General features: G+C 43.1%; 1 protein-coding gene across 3 annotated transcripts in view; it reads right to left on the bottom strand.

Annotated features, from left to right (window-relative positions):
• Positions 1 to 16,019, bottom strand: part of CALN1 (calneuron 1) — a 668,523-nt gene that overhangs the window by 339,578 nt on the left and 312,926 nt on the right. The gene's annotated exons all lie outside the window — the stretch shown is intronic.

The following is a 16,019-nucleotide window of genomic DNA, read 5'->3' on the forward strand; positions in this document are numbered from 1 at the left end:
GGGGGGGGGGGGGGGGAGGAGGGGGAGGGGGGGAGGGGGGGGGAAGGGGAGGGGGGGGGGGAGAGGAGGGGGGAAGGAAGAAAGGAGACAGCTGGATCTGAGCATCCTCCAACTCTGTAGGAGGCACACAATTAGATGGTGGTCCCAGCAGAGAATCATGTTAACCAAGGACACTTTCTGAGCAAAGATGAGGATTTGGTTTCAGCTGTGAGGAGAAAGCTGCCTCTTAACTGCAGTCCTCAGGAGGAAAGGAGAATGCCGTTCCCCTCTGCAGGCATATTTCAGATCCCTGCAGCTGTAGGAGCTGTGCAGAAAGCTCTTTCAGCCTCATAGGAGGAGAAGGGTTAAGTACACTGCTGTTTGTATCTCATTCTCCTAATTTACAGGTGTTTTGTAGCTATAAGCAACCTCAGATCAATAAGAGCATCATGAAAACTCAAAAGACGACTTTAATCACTTTGTCCCTGGGCTAGCAGAGAACTCGACTCTGCTGTCAGTAAGGGCTGTTTCACCTGGCAGACAATCTCCCCTCCTCTTCCCCTAAACCAGAGTTGCTCTAAATTCCACCCAAAGTCCCTTCTCCAGAGCCACTGCAGCTGTCAGTCCTGGATTGGATGTACAACACAAGGAATTGGAGGTCACAGTGTGAAGATGAAAGGTTTATTAATTGTGTCTGAGCACACCAGACCTAGAGCAGCTTTGACTTTTCATCAATAAACGAAGTGCAAGCCCAGATATGTCAGCTGTCATTATTCACCATGCCATGCAACTAGTATTGACTTTCTATCATGTGAGAAGCACAGTATTAATAAATACGGAGAAATAAAAATGATCCACCAGGCACTGGGGTTTTCCCACTCAGCCCGACTCCACTCAGGATGGTAAGATGCATGCAGAAACTTTCTATCGCTCTTCAAATGCATACAAGCCCCTTGACTCTGACTCATTTACTTATTGCCTCACTGAATATCTCGCCATGCCCTGGCATGGTCATTACCGCAAACTTGGTGACTTAAGACAACAGAAATCTATTCTTTCACAGTCTGGAGGCCAGAATTCCAAAATCAGCATCATTGGATCACAATCCTGATGTCAGCAGAGCTGTGCTCCCCGTGAAGGCTCTAAGGGAAAATCTATTTGTCTCTTCCAGCTGCCAGAGGCTCCAGCATTCCTTGGCTTGCAGCCCCATCACTCCAACCTCCACCTTCTCCTCTTCTGTCTGTAAATCTCCCTCTGCCCTGCTCTTATAAGGACACTTGTGTTTGCTTTTAGGGACCACTCAGATAATCCAAGATAATCTCCCCATCTCAAGATTCTTAACTTCATCACATCTTCAAAGACTTTTCTGTAAGGTAACATTTATAAATCTCAGAGATTAGGATTTGGTATCTTTGGAGGCTGCTTTTCAGATTGCTACACTATTGCTTCCAGTGTTTTTGCCCGAAACATCTTCCCTTTTTCTTTCCTTGCCAAAATTATATCCATCCTTCAAGGTCAAGTGTGGATGCTAAAGTGACTCCATCTTGGATGCTAATCTGCCCTGTTGACTTCTGATAAACTCTAATTCTGGGAATGCCTATTCTATTTTATCTACTGTTCCTTGTGTAAGACCGTGTACTTACCACACATCCTGCCCTTAGGCAGACTCCTGCCTCTCCCTACAATTGTCCTACACATTCCTTCCCTATGGTATATAAGTCCTGGGTCTGGTAGGTGATAGGCCAGGGGGACCTACCATCTTGTCTCACCAACCCGCAAGACACAGGCATAGCGTAAGTCCCTATTAAATGTTTCTTTCTGAAAAGCTAGACATGCCAACCTCTTTCTTCAGCCTCTCAGCTTCCTCGGACTTTGGGAGTAAGTTTTCATGGACTTGCTCACTGCAAAACACCAAAGCAGGGGTCATGGATCCCACAAAACTGTCTTTGCTCACCACAGCCAAGTTATCTCCCCTTCTGCTGACTGTTCACAGCAGGTCATTCATTCCTTTCTTGTGACATACAGCATACTCCATCTAGAAATACTATGATTGGCTTCTTTTCTGAGCAGTAAGCACCTCCTACCCTTCTTTCATCTTAATGCGTTCCCTGCCCACACTGTAGGAGGCGCTAGATAGATAGCTGTTCAAAGGATGATGAGTCTGAATGGATAAGAATCATATATTAGTAGTAAATTCATTATCAATACTAATGCAGCATGCTGAATTCTTTCTGTGATGAACTGTGGGCTCCAGCAGAGAGGAGACCAGCCTGTGCACCAGGACCCTAGGCTCCCAGCCAGGCGTATTAGCTAATTAGGTCTGCAGCCAAACCCTGGAGGCCTCAGTTTGTTCATGCGTAAAATGAGCTGTGCTGGCTGCAAGGATCCCCCTGGTTCTCCAGCCCTTCTTTCTATGAATCTGTGGACATCGTTAAAGTGTTTAAGTGAAGAACAGGAAGCCTGTGTTCTCTTACATACCCTATTAATCTGCTATTTAACACCTCCTCCCCTTTCTTTCCATCAATGGTATAGAAACAAATTTTAGTCCAACCCAAATTCTGAATCAAGGCATTTGTCTGCATTTTGAGCTTTTCCCATCAATGAAATATGCTCAAGGTGACCTAGAACAGCCATATGTTTTCCTACCAAGTCCCGACAGGTCTGGAAGGAGCTTGGAGCCACTGCTCAGTTTGAGGTCATGGTGCACTGTGCTCAAGGACACTGGGGTGGAGGACATAGCCTCATGTGGCCTGAGCTCGGATCCCCAGTTGCCAAGGATGGGAGGATGCAGAGACCAGGCCTCCCAAAGTGAGAGTCAGCCCATGAGGCAGCCAGCACCAGCTCTGCCCTTCAAGCTGGTGCAGGCTTCCCCCTCAGCCTCAATTTCCCCATCAGAAAAATTGGGCTAGGTCTGATCTCCTTCCAGCCTCTATAGCAGGGTTTTACACGGGAGCCAGGACATACGAGACAACAGTAGGAAATGTCAGAGGATGACAAGGTCTGCGGCTATAGTCACTGGATAGCCAGTTGTAAGCTAAGCCTTGCTCTTAGTTCTCTGGACCGCTCCTTCCCAAGGCATCTCCTCTTCCCTTTCCTTCTGACTCAATCCTGAACTCTCTGGGCTGCTGATATGGCTGGACAGGGTGGGTTCCTTTCATTGGCTGGCCTTGCTCCTGCAGTCTCCCTGTATGCCCTAGACCTTATGGGTGAACATCAACCTACATCCTTACACTGGATGACACCCCACTGGGCCCTAATTGGTGGTGTTTGAGAACATGGCCTGGAAATGAGGACCTGGACAGCTGAGCCTTTGGACCTCTGGGTTGCCCCACCTTTGGGGCTACTGGATTTAGTAAGTCACACTATAGATGGAGGTCACTCCAGAACTTCCCTCTGCTAAAGGGACCTGCTCCTCTGAAGCCTTGAATGCCTATGGCTTACTCTGTAGTCTGAAGCGAGGCTGGCCTCTTCCAATCAAGCCCAGGACAGGGCAGGCCACACATCAGCTCAGGCTTCTATTTTCTGTGGCATGCAGGTAAGTAGGACAAACCTGTCCTTCTTTATTCTCTATTTGCATAGGAAGCTCCTGGCTCCCAGGTAGAGAATTTGTGTGTGTGTCTGTGTGCGTGTATGTGTCTGTCTGTCTGTCTGCAGAAGCAGACAAACCTCACTAACTTCTTTTCTTTTTTTTTTCAAAATAGCAGAAAGAGGAAAAAAAAAATACAAAACTAGAAATCCATAATAGGCACCTCTGGAGATTTAATGTTTCTAGGGTAAGGAAAGCCCAGGCGAACCAGAGGCTTATTAGAAGGAAATGGGTCTTACAGTCTGGGAGAGACATGTGATGTGTGCCTCATTTTATTTTTAATAGTAGAACAGGGTGTGAAAAATATGCCCATAAAACCCGCGGACACATTGGAACAGGCAGGATCCCTCTGGCTCTAGGAGGACGGCTCCCAGCGTTGAGTGGGCTTTGGCCATTTTCCCATCCTTGGGAACTGGGGACCACAGATCAAGTTTTCAAGAACAGCCAGTAATGTTGTGTGCTTTTCACTGAAACGTACTCCTTTTCTTTGGGCCAAAGTCTCTGGTGCTTCAGGGCTACGTGAGCACGCTGTATCTTTGGTCTTTAATTAAATTTTACTCCTCCATCTCATGCAACACGTGCACGTTAGACAGTAGTATGCCAATTTTAACCAACTCCAAGACGTCTTTGTGGGCCACAGAAGCGCTGTCTGCAATGGTGATAGGAACCCGTCCAACTGTCATTGTGTGCTGTATGAAAGGACATGTGGCAAGACGCATCATCTGAAAAAAGGACTCATCTCCACACACATATGGAGTCGCCCAGAATCAAAGTCGGCGTTCCCACAGGGATCTGAGCCCCTCCTCCCTAAAGGAAAGCAGAGAATCTTGAGCCCAGCAAGGACTTGGAAAGAAATAATCCTGTTATTCAGCCCAAGAGATTTATTTCTCATTATGCTAGTAACTTTTTTTTTTTTTTTTTTTTTCCTGAGACAGTCTTGCTCTGTTGCCCAGGCTGAGGTGCAGGGGTGCCATGATAGTTCACTGCAGCCTTGAGCTCCTGGGCTCAAGGGATCCTCCTGCTTTGGCCTCTTGAGTACATACCACTATGCTTGACTAATTTTTTATTTTTTATTTTTTTGTAGAGTTAGGGTCTCACTGTGTTGCCCAGGCTGGTCTTGAACACCCAGCCTCAAGCAATCCTTCTGCCTCAGCCTCCCAAAGTGCTGGGATTACAGGCATGAGCTGGTAACTCTTTTTTCTTTCTTTCTTTCTTTCTTTTTTTGTTGGAGATGGGATCTCGCTGTGTCACCCAGGCTGGAGTGCAGTGGCATGAGCTCGGCTCACTGCAACCTCTGCCTCGCTGGTTCAAGCGATTTTCCTGCCTCAGCCTCATGAGTAGCTGGGATTACAGACACTCACCACCATGATGGCTAATTTTTGTAGTTTTAGTAGAGACGGGGTTTCACTATGTCAGCCAGGCTGGTCTCGAACTCCTGACCTCAGGTGATCCACCTGCCTCAGCCTCCCAAAGTACTCGGATAACAGGCATGAGCCACTGTGCCAGGCTCTCTTTTTTCTTAAAAAAAAAAAAAAAAAAAAATGTCTGCATTGAGACCTAGTGCCCTCTGAGAATCAGGCCTCAGCTCCACGATGCTTCCTAATGACCCAGCCTATTCCAGGCAGGAACAACGGCAAAAGCACAGCTACCGCGGGGCGCAGACTCATTTCTCAGGCAACAGAAAAAGTCCAGACAGCAGCCAGCATCAATATTAGTTGGCTGATGTTTGGCTTTGAAGAATCAGGTGAAATTGACAGTACTAATTTGCCACCTCACACTGGTAATGAAGACAACAATTTTTCCTATCTCAGTGTGTGCACGATGCAAAATCTGCTTATTCTCCACAGAAATATATCTTTAGGAAGAATGTGAGTCTTCATTGCATAAAGTGATGGCTCTACTAACAAAGAAGATGCTTTGTGAGGATACGTGGCATTGAGACATTGCAAGACTGGAGAGAGATGGGGTTCAGTAAGGCTAGGCAAGACAATTATTTAAAAGCAATGGAAATGCACCAGAAAATGTAAGATACAAAACCAGAGTTATTTATGCAAAGAAAGAAATTGGGCAGGGACTGAGCCTATGACAGAGAGATTTAGAAGGGTTTTCACCTTCTCAAAGAAAGACAAAAAATGAATAATTACAGATGATTAATAAGCCATTCATTCTGCAAAGAGTCGCTATTTAGTTATATGTCAGTTGCTGTGCTAGGATAGATAAGTAGCAAAAGAAACTTTCCAGGCTGCAAGAAATCTGTATTACAGTTGAAGAGACAGAGAGCTGACCAGATGTTCATAAGCAAGAATGACAAGTGCTATAATCCAAGTCTACACAAAATCCCACGGAAGTCGATATGTTGAAGGGACAACTCTGAGGAAGGGTTGTTGGGGTTATGCTTGAATCTTTTACATCTCAAGTCTATCAAGAGAAGGGCAAACAGGCAGGGGTGGGAAAATGTGGCAAGACACGAGCATGTCTACAATTCTGGCTGCCTGGTGGGTGGAGAAACGAGAAACACTGAGAAATGAGAGTGGAGAATTGCACTAGGGCGATGCTATACTTTGGACGTTTCCAATGTTGACATTTGATCTCCACTGTTGGAAGTGGAGCCTAATGGGAGGCCTGTGAGCCATGGGGGCAGATCCTTCATGAATAGGTCAATACTCTCTCTGGAAGGAGCGGGAGGGGTTGCATGAGTCCTCAATTAGTTCCTGCAACAGTTGGTTAAAAGAAAAGAACCTGGCACCTCCCTCTCTCTCTCTTGCTTCCTCTCTTCCTATGGGATCTTTGCACACACTGGCTCCCCTTTGCCTTTCTCCATGGGTGGAAGCATCCCGGGGTCCTCACCAGCAGTCAAGCAATTGCTGGTGCCATGCTTCTTATACAGTCTGCAAAACCATGAGCCAAATAAGCTTCTTTTCTAAATAAAGTATCTTGCTTCAGGTATTCCTTTATAGCAATGCAAAACAGACTAAGACAGGCAGTATTGCAACGGGCCTTCAGAGCCATCTGGGCTCCACCCTGCAGGCCAGGGGTTGGCAAAGGATGGCCTGTAGCCAAGCCTAGCTCACCACCTTTTTTCACAAATAAAGTTTTATTGGAACACAACCATGCTCATTTGTTTCTATATGTCTCCACCGGTTGTCTATTATCTCCTGATTTTGTGCTACACCGGCAGAATGGAATAATTGTGATAGGAACTGTGTGGCCCACAAATACTAAAATATTTATACTCTGGACTTTTCTTTTTAAAGTGTGTGACCCTTTCATGTAGGCCACAGGGAGCTCCCAGTGGTTTTAAAATATATGTTTTTAAGGGTGAGATTTTTAGACCAAGAGCTCAGGCATCAGGGCGGCTACTGCTGGAGTGACAAGAGATAAGAGGCTGTCACAGAGTCTTAGGGGAAGATGATGAGCTCAGAGCTAAGCCAGCATGGTGGCAGAGGACACTGTGGAAGGAAGGGCTTGAGAGACTTTTCAGAGAGAGAGTGGATGGTGCCCAGGGAGAGCTCAGATGTCAGAGTCTGGGAGAGGGACGATTTGAAAGACAACGCTGGAGGGCCGGGCACAGTGGCTCACGCCTGTAATCCCAGCATTTTGGGAGGCTGAGGCGGGTGGATCACTTGAGGTCAGGAGTTTGAGACCAGCTTGGCCAACATGGTAAAACCTAAGAAAGAAGTAAAGTAAAAGTAAAAATGAAAGTAAAATAAAAGTAAAAGTAAAAGTAAAGTAAAGACAAGAAAAGAGAAGGAAAGGATAGGAAAGGAAAGGACAGGAGAGGAGAGGAGAGGAGAGAGGAGATGAGACGGGAGGAGAGACAACACTGTAGTTTATGTGACAGCATTAACAACAAACAGTTCAGGAGGGACTGCAGGCTGTCTTGGAGGGAAGAGCGGTTTGGCCACACTGAGGACAGGTGTCTGAGTGATACCCTGGTGGTTGCTTCTAGTGAGCAGCTGCAAATATTTGACAAGAGTTTGGAGACAGGTGATGCTGAAAATATGACAAGAATGGAAAACAGGGATAGAATGATGATCACTGCATAGAAAATGCTGGTTTAATCCCAGGGAGGGTTTTGGTGTGAATGAGTTCTAATTTAATTATAACCTATCAGTCTGCAAATATGACCAATTGACTTCAGTAGTTAGGAGACACAGAGGTGAAAGGGACAGAGCTCTGAAGGCGGAGGGAAGTGTTCTAGAAAAACGAGGTTGGAGCCAGGCATGGCAGCTCATGCCTGTAATCCACGCACTTTGGGAGGCAGAGGCGGGCAGATCACCTGAGGTCAGGAGTTCGAGACCAGCCTAGCCAACATGGCAAAACCCTGTCTCTACTAAAAATACAAAAATTTGCTGCGCATAGTGGCACATGCCTGTAATCCCAGCTACTCGGGAGGCTGAGACAGGAGAATCACTTGAACCTGCGAGGCAGGGGTTGTAGTGAGCCAAGATTGTACCATTGCACTCCAGCCTGAGTGACAAGAGAAAAAGGAGGCTGGGCATGCAACAGGAGCTCACAAGTGTTCCCATTTTTAGTAATGTGGGACATTTTGGACATTACATTATATATGGACATTATACTATATATATAGTATTATATGTGTAGTATAATATATATAGTATAATATAAATATATGGTATAATGTCCATAATGTCCTACATTATTATATACCACATAGTATATATTATACATAATATACAATTATATAGGATATATTAATAATGTATAGTGTATAATATATACCATATATAATATACAGTGTATAATAATAACATGGGACACAGAAACAAGCCAGTTAGATGGAGGGGTAGATACACTGCTGCTTTGTATATTTCACTTTTTTTTTTAGCATCATCATCTCCACCAGGATTTTTTTTTTTTTTTACTTTTTCATGGAAAGATCTATTTTAATTTATTTTTTAATATTTTTAATTGAGGTCAAAAATATAATTTACCATCTTTACCATTGTTTTCAGTTCACTGATGATAAATACATTATACATATACATTCTTTTTTTTTTTTTTTTTTTGAGACAGAGTGACTGCCGTACAGGCTGGAGTGCAGTGGCGCGATCTTGGCTCACTCCAACCTCCATCTCCTGGCTTCAAGCAATTCTCGTGCCTCAGCTCCCAAGTAGCTGGGATTACAGGTGTGCGCCACCGCACGAGGCTAATTTTTGTGTTTTTAGTAGAGCCGGGTTTCGCCACGTTGGCCAGGCTGGTCTCAAACTCCTGGCCTCGTGATCTGCCCACCTCAGCCTCCCAAAGTGCTGGGATTACAGGCGTGAGCCACCATGCCTGGCCATATACATTCTTTTTTATTTCCATCCGCCACCTTCTCTCCCCTCCTTCCTTACCTCTGGTAGCCAGCAACCTACTCTCTATTTTCATGAGATCCTCTTTTTTTAGCTCCCATATATGAATGAGAACATGCAATATTTTTCTGTCTGTGCTTTACTTATTTCACTTAACATAATGACCTCCAGTTCCATCCATGGTGCTGAAAATGACAGGATCTCATTCTCTTTTATGGCTGAATAATAGTCCATTGCGTATGTGGACTACAACCTGGTTTTTATTTTTCTGGGCACATTTTAAAAAGGGATTATGAGTCCTTAGGTGATTTGTTATTTGAGATATGACTGCATCCATTTCAATAAATAGTCTTTGAACATGCCTCTATTCCAGGCTCAGAATTGAGAAGAAGGCTCAAGTGAGACATGGCAGAGGCACACCTGAGCCGAGCCCAGTCCTGAAGACACTTCCCACTTTTGTTTGCTGAAATGGAATCTTAATTCACAAAGCATTTTAGGCAGTTTCAAGGACTTAAATGAGACTAGCCTGGACAACATAGCAAGACCCTGTCCCTGTTTTTTAAAAAAGGCTTAAATTTTACCTAAGGGAAAAACACGCACAGGAGTTGGAGGAGAGAAAGATGAAATAGAAATCTGTGAGGAAATATACAGGGAGGAGGTGAGACTTAGAGACTGAGAGAGGCTGACGCTTGGAGGAAGCATGGCAGAGAGGCCCTTCAAAGAGGGCACAACAGGGTAGGGAAGCAGGAGGAGACTGAGCTGGGGCTCTGGGCTTCTGCTGGGTGGCGCCCTGCAAAAGGGCGCAGCTAGCACTAGTGGTCAGCCATACCTCCAAGTTAGTTGCAGGCATTAATCTGGAACTAGTCACTGCATCTGTGCTGTAAGATGAGAATCCAGCGTTGAACAGGACTCCTGTAAATCTGTAAATTCTCCAGCCCAGATTCACCTTGGCCAGCTACCACCCAGCTGTTGACCAAAAGAGCCAAACTCTGTGAAATATTTAAAGAGGTTTATTATTTTTCTGACTCATGCCTGTAATTCCAGCACTTTGGGAGGCCAAGACACGAGGATCATTTGAGACCAGGAATTCAAGACTAACCTGGGCAACATAGTGAGACCCCATCTCTACAAAAAATTAAAAACCAAATTAACCAGGAGTATTGGCACACACCTGTAGTCCCAGCTACTAAGGAGGCTGAGATGGGAGGATTGCTTGAACCCAAGAGTCTGAAGCTAAAGTGAGCTATAATCATGCCACACCTAAGAAGTCAGAAGAAAGGAATGCTCGAGTTAAAATAAGGGGATTGTGGAAGCCAAGGTTTTTGTTAAGTAGATGAAGTCTCATAGGTGGCAGCCCTCAGAGAGCATGTGATGCTATACCCGACAGGCTGTATTTGGTATTTTATTACCTTAAGACACTGTTTGGTCAGTCTTACAATCTGCATTTTAATCTTAATGCGGGTCAGTTATGCCTAAACTCTGAAAGGGAGGGGATATAACAAGGTGTGTCTGACCTCCCTTCCCATCATGGCCAGAATTCAGTTTTTCAGAGTGCTGTGGGGTCCCCTTTGGCCCAAACTGGGGTCTGTTCAGTTCGTTGGGGGCCTAGGATTTTATTTTTGGTTTACATTGCTTAAGAATGAGTCACTGTTGGCCAGGCATGGTGGCTCCCACCTGTAATCTCAGCATTTTGGCAGGCCAAGCTAGGCAGATCACTTGAGGTCAGGAGTTCGAGACCAGCTCGGCCAAAATGGCAAAACTCCATCTTTACTGAAAATACAAAAATTAGACAGGCGCCAGTAATCTCAGATACTCAGGAGGTTAAGGCAGGAGAATTGCTTGAACCCAGGAGGCGGAGGTTGCAGTGAGCTGAGATTGCAACACTCCAGCAACAGTGTAACACGCCGTCTCAAAAAAAAGAAAAGAAAAGAAAAGAAAAAGAAGAATCACTGTTGACCCTGGGAATAGGCAGGAGGCAGTGTTGGGGAAAAACGTGCACAGGCCCAGTGCTCAGGGCTGGTGGGGCACTGATAGGATGAACCTACCGTGCATCTCAGATGTCCCTGCATGCCACACTCCTGACCTTTCTCATTACTTCATGGCCAAAACCACATTTTTTAATTAAAATGTGAATCTGACTCCTTCCCTAGCTGTCATTCTGAAAGAAGGGCATTTTTGTAACTTATTAAGTGGTGAAATTATACCAACAAAGACTATCTCAGGGTATGAAAAATAATAATTTCATTCATGGCCAAAGTCACATCTTTAATTGAAAAATTAAGTCAGCTACTTCCCTATCTAGCATTCTGAAAGCGAGCATTTTGGTAACTTTATGAGGTGGTGAAATTCTATTGACTAACTAAAGAATCCCAGGTCATGAAAAGTAATTTCTTTCTTCAGCTAGAATGGCACAAGATAGTCAGAAAGCTAGGGGCATTTCTAAGAGTTTAAGAACTAGAGCATAAAGTTAATCTGTCCCCAAACGTTACACCTGGACAGATTAAGCTGAGTCGATTTTAGCATGCCAGGTAGGTTAAAACTAATGGAAAATTCCCCAACGGTGAAAGAACAAAGCAAATTAGAACAGAAACAAACAAGGAAGCCCAGCCCGGCCAGAGATACTGAATGCTCCAGGCAGGGCCGAAAGGAAAGTGAGTGGATGAGATTTAAATATGTATGAGAGCGCTAATCACTGGAGGGTCTCCATACAAAATGACAAATGACAAAATTCTCAGGGCTGACCCCTCTGGGCAGATGACGAGTGAAGTCAGAAGGAAGGGATCTCGCATTGGTGGAACACATCAGTTCCATTTGTCTGGAGTGGTTCTAGACTCCACTGCTAGGTCATCAACAGCTGCAACTGCAACAAGGCAATGCTCCTCTAAAAAAGCTTGAAAAACTGTTCAGAATGGGTTTTAAAAATCAAAAGACAGATTTCAAGCAGTATCTATGTTGTGATCTTATTTTAATAAAATAAAAATGATATATATTTTGGAAGACTGCAAGAATGGACATCAAAATATTAACAGTGAATTTTCTGTGCGGTGAGATTACAGCTGATGTTTATTTTCTTTGCTCATCGGTATTTTAAAAGTCTCTGTTATAAACTTGCTGTATTAGTCCATTTTTACACTGCTGATAAAGACATACCCAAGACTGAGCAGTTTATGAAAGAAAGAGGTTTAATGGACTTACAGTTCCACATGGCTGGGGAAGCCTCGCAATCATGGTAGAAGGTGAAAAGCATGTCTTACGTGGTGGCAGAAAAGAGAAGAGCGAGGACTTGTGCAGGGAAACTGTCCTTTAAAGAACATCAGATCTCATGAGACATATTAACTATCATAAGAACAGCACAGAAAAGACCTGACCCCATGATTCATTAACCTCCCAGTGGGTCCCTCCCACAACATGTGGGAATTCAAGATGAGATTTGAGTGAGGACAAAACCAAACCATGTCACTTGCATTATATGTTAAAAGAAAGGAAAAAAAAAATAGAGCTAACCCTACATAGGATATTGTATTAGTCTGTTTTCACACTGCTGATAAAGACATACCCGAAACTGGGTAATTTATAAAGTAAAAGAGGTTTAATGGACTCACAGATCCACATGGCTGGGGAGGCCTTACAGTCATGGTGGAAGGGGAAAGGCATGTCTTACATGGTGGCGGCAGGCAAGAGAGAACTTGTGTAGGGAAACTCCCCTTTATAAAGCCATCAAATCTTGTAAGACTTGTTCACTACCACAAGAACAGTGTGGGAAAGACTCATCCCTATGATTCAATTACTTCTCACTGGCTCCCTCCCATGACACGTGGGAATTGTGGGAGCTAAAATTCAAGAAGAGATTTGGGTGAGGACACAGCTAAATCATATGAGATAGGCTACATTTTCCAGATTACACATAATTTTTGAAAAATAATTTCAACTTTTACTTTAGATTCAGCGGGGCACACGTGCAGGTTCATTCCATGGGTATATTGTGTGATGCTGAGGTTTGGGGCAAGAACGGCGCTGTCACCCAGGTAGAGAGCATAGTGACTAATAGGTAATTTTTCAGCCCTTGCCCCCCGGTAGTCCCCAGGGTCTATTGTTCCCATCTTTATGTCCAATACATATTTTTAATGAAAAATGTCCCCGAAATGTATATAGAAAAAAATTATTTATATTTCATTGTCAGAAATAACCATTACTAACATATTAGCACATTTCATTCCATACTTTTTAATATGCAAACGTTCTTAATTCAACTAGGATCATGCTCTCTATATAGCTTTATATCATTTTTTTCACTTAACATACTCAATTTTCAATCTTCCATATTGGTAATTAGTCTGCAAAACACCATTTTTAATGGTTGATTAGTATTCCATCCTATGGCCATAGCAAAACTGATTTCACCAAACTCCTATTGTGCGATATTTAGATAATTTCCAATTTTACATAATGTTGCAATAGAAATCTTTGTACACAAATTGTCATGTATTTTCATGGCCATTTCCGAAAGGTGACTTCCTGGGAACGGAATCACTGGGTCCAAGGGCAAGAACACTTTTCAGGCACTTAATACACATTGCCAAGTTGCCCTCAAAAAGGGAGTATCAATTACACCACACTCTGCTTCCCATCAATTTCAGGCACAGAAATACAGTCCCCTTGGAAATACACCTTTCATCCAGCTATCTCTTAGGTTTTAGTTCTTGACGTTCAAGATCCATAGGATTACAAGCCTATACTTCAAGGAAAAGGAGGCAATTCAGATTATGTCTGAAAAAGGCCTGCAGGGTGATTGTGGGATGGTGAGTGAACCCCACATGCAGCACAGGGCCTGGCCCTAAGGAGGTCCCCAAGAAAGACACACAAGCATCTGAATCAGGTGAGGGGGCCAGGACTCACTAAGGGGAAAAGGGCTCCCCTGAAAAGGGAGAAGGAGAGATTTCAGTGGGGAGAAAGCTACTGTCCTAACTCGAGAGCCAGGACTGTTTTGGGGGTGGAATGCTTTATATAATATAATATATATATTATATATTATTTATCTATATTATATATAATTATCAATTATATATTATCTATGTCTATATTATATATAATTAATATATATGAATTATATATTATAATTATATAATCTGTAATATATCTACATTATATAATTATATATTATCTATTATCTATCTATATTATATATCTTGATACATAAATTATATATTACATAATTATGTATTATATAGTATAAATATATAAATTATATATTATATAATTATGTATTCTATACAATATAGATACATAAGTTGTATATTATATAATTATCTGTTATATATAATGTAGATATATAAATTATATATTGTACAATTATGTATTATATATAATATAGATATATAATTATGACATATATAATATACAAAAATCAAAAATCAACACAGACATGAGTCCCTCAGCTTCCTCCTGGACTCTGAGCCAGGTCACTGTCTCTTTAGAGGAAATATGACATGATTTGCATGTGTGTGCACATGTGTTCTGGAATAGTTGGCCTGTGATTTGCTTAGGATTACATTTCTGGGTAGACAGAATTATCTATCTACCCAGAAACATGTTTGATTATTATAGACATCAAATGTTTGTTATAATAAAAATGTTTTGATTATTATAAAGGTTTTATCATAATGATTATAAATAAGCATATTATAATAAATACATGTTTTGATTATTGTAAACATGGTTGATTATAACATGTTTATTATAATTATAATATCTATTATATAATTACATATAAATTATATATAATATATATTATATCACATGTAATATATAATAGTTTGTTCTACAAAAAGATCGACCTTTTCCCACCTTCCAGCAAACTCCACAGTGTCAGGCGAGAAGCCTGGCACCCCCTCCACAAAACAGTCATTTGTCACACGGCCACAGGCATCTTCTCAGGGAAAATTAGGCCAACTGCCTGCCGAAGTCAGACAGTAGAAACTGCATCATCTGGCAATATTGGATGTGTCTGCAAGTGGCAAATCGAGTGGAATGTATCCGTGAACAACATGGTAATAATCAATACAGTTAATTTGTCATTAGATCAGACTGTTCCTAAGCTACAAATGTTAATATCCCGAGATTAGAGACTCCTCGGCAACTGAGGAAACAAAATCATTTTGTGGATTTAGCATAGATATGCAGGCCAGAAGAACAAAATCCAAGTTCCAGAAAGAAACAAGAGAAAGAGTGAATGGAGAGAAGGGAGAAGTTCCCTCAGGAATGGCACCACCTCCCCTGCCCCCAGGGTCTTGGGAATCCTTTCAAGAAGCTAAATTTAGCTGGGCAAGGTGGCTCACACCTGTAATCTCAGTGCTTTGGGAGGCCGAGGTGCAAGGATGACTTGAGGCCAGGAGTTCGAGAGTTAGCCAGGGCAACATAGCCAGATCCCATTTCTATGAGAAATTTAAAATATTAGTTGTGCATGGTGGCACATGCCTATAGTCCAAGCTACTGGGGAGTCTGAGATGGGAGGATCACTGGAACCCAGAAGTTTGGGGCTGCAGTGAACTGTGATCATGCCACTGCACTCCAGGCTGGATGACAGAGCAAGACCCTGTCTCTAAGAAACAAACAAACAAAGCTAAGTTTATCTTCGGATCATTCAATTCAACTCAATTCAACAAATATTTCTTAGGCACCTACTATATGTCAGGCAGCAATCTAGGTGCTAGGACCAGGTCCCAGGAGACCAAGGTATAAATAGCAACAAGACATCTAAGCGGTGCTGAAGAAAATAATTGTTCAATGATACTTGTAAAGCACAATAAGACAGCCTCTAACCAGCACCACGGCAAGAGCTATATTGACCACGGCAATGGGATTTTGCTATGGGGGAGAGAGATTGGGCTCAACTCTGAATACTGCATAGCCAAGGGGGAATTCAGAGCCGGGGGGTGGGGTAGAGGTCACAGCTATTTACCACTGTTGCAGTGACCCCGACAGAACGAGAGGACAGTGATGGTCACACATTCGCTTGACTTCTCACTCCTAATTCATCCATTTTGTAGCGTCTTAGACCAAGACAGCTCAGGTGCCTACAACAGGGTCCAAAGACTTCTAGCTGCCTGCTAGAAGTGAGCAGAAAACTTTCTGCTTGTGTA

This window comes from Piliocolobus tephrosceles, chromosome 8 (genome assembly GCF_002776525.5).
Source record: "Piliocolobus tephrosceles isolate RC106 chromosome 8, ASM277652v3, whole genome shotgun sequence".
NCBI classification, from domain to species: Eukaryota; Metazoa; Chordata; class Mammalia; order Primates; family Cercopithecidae; genus Piliocolobus; species Piliocolobus tephrosceles.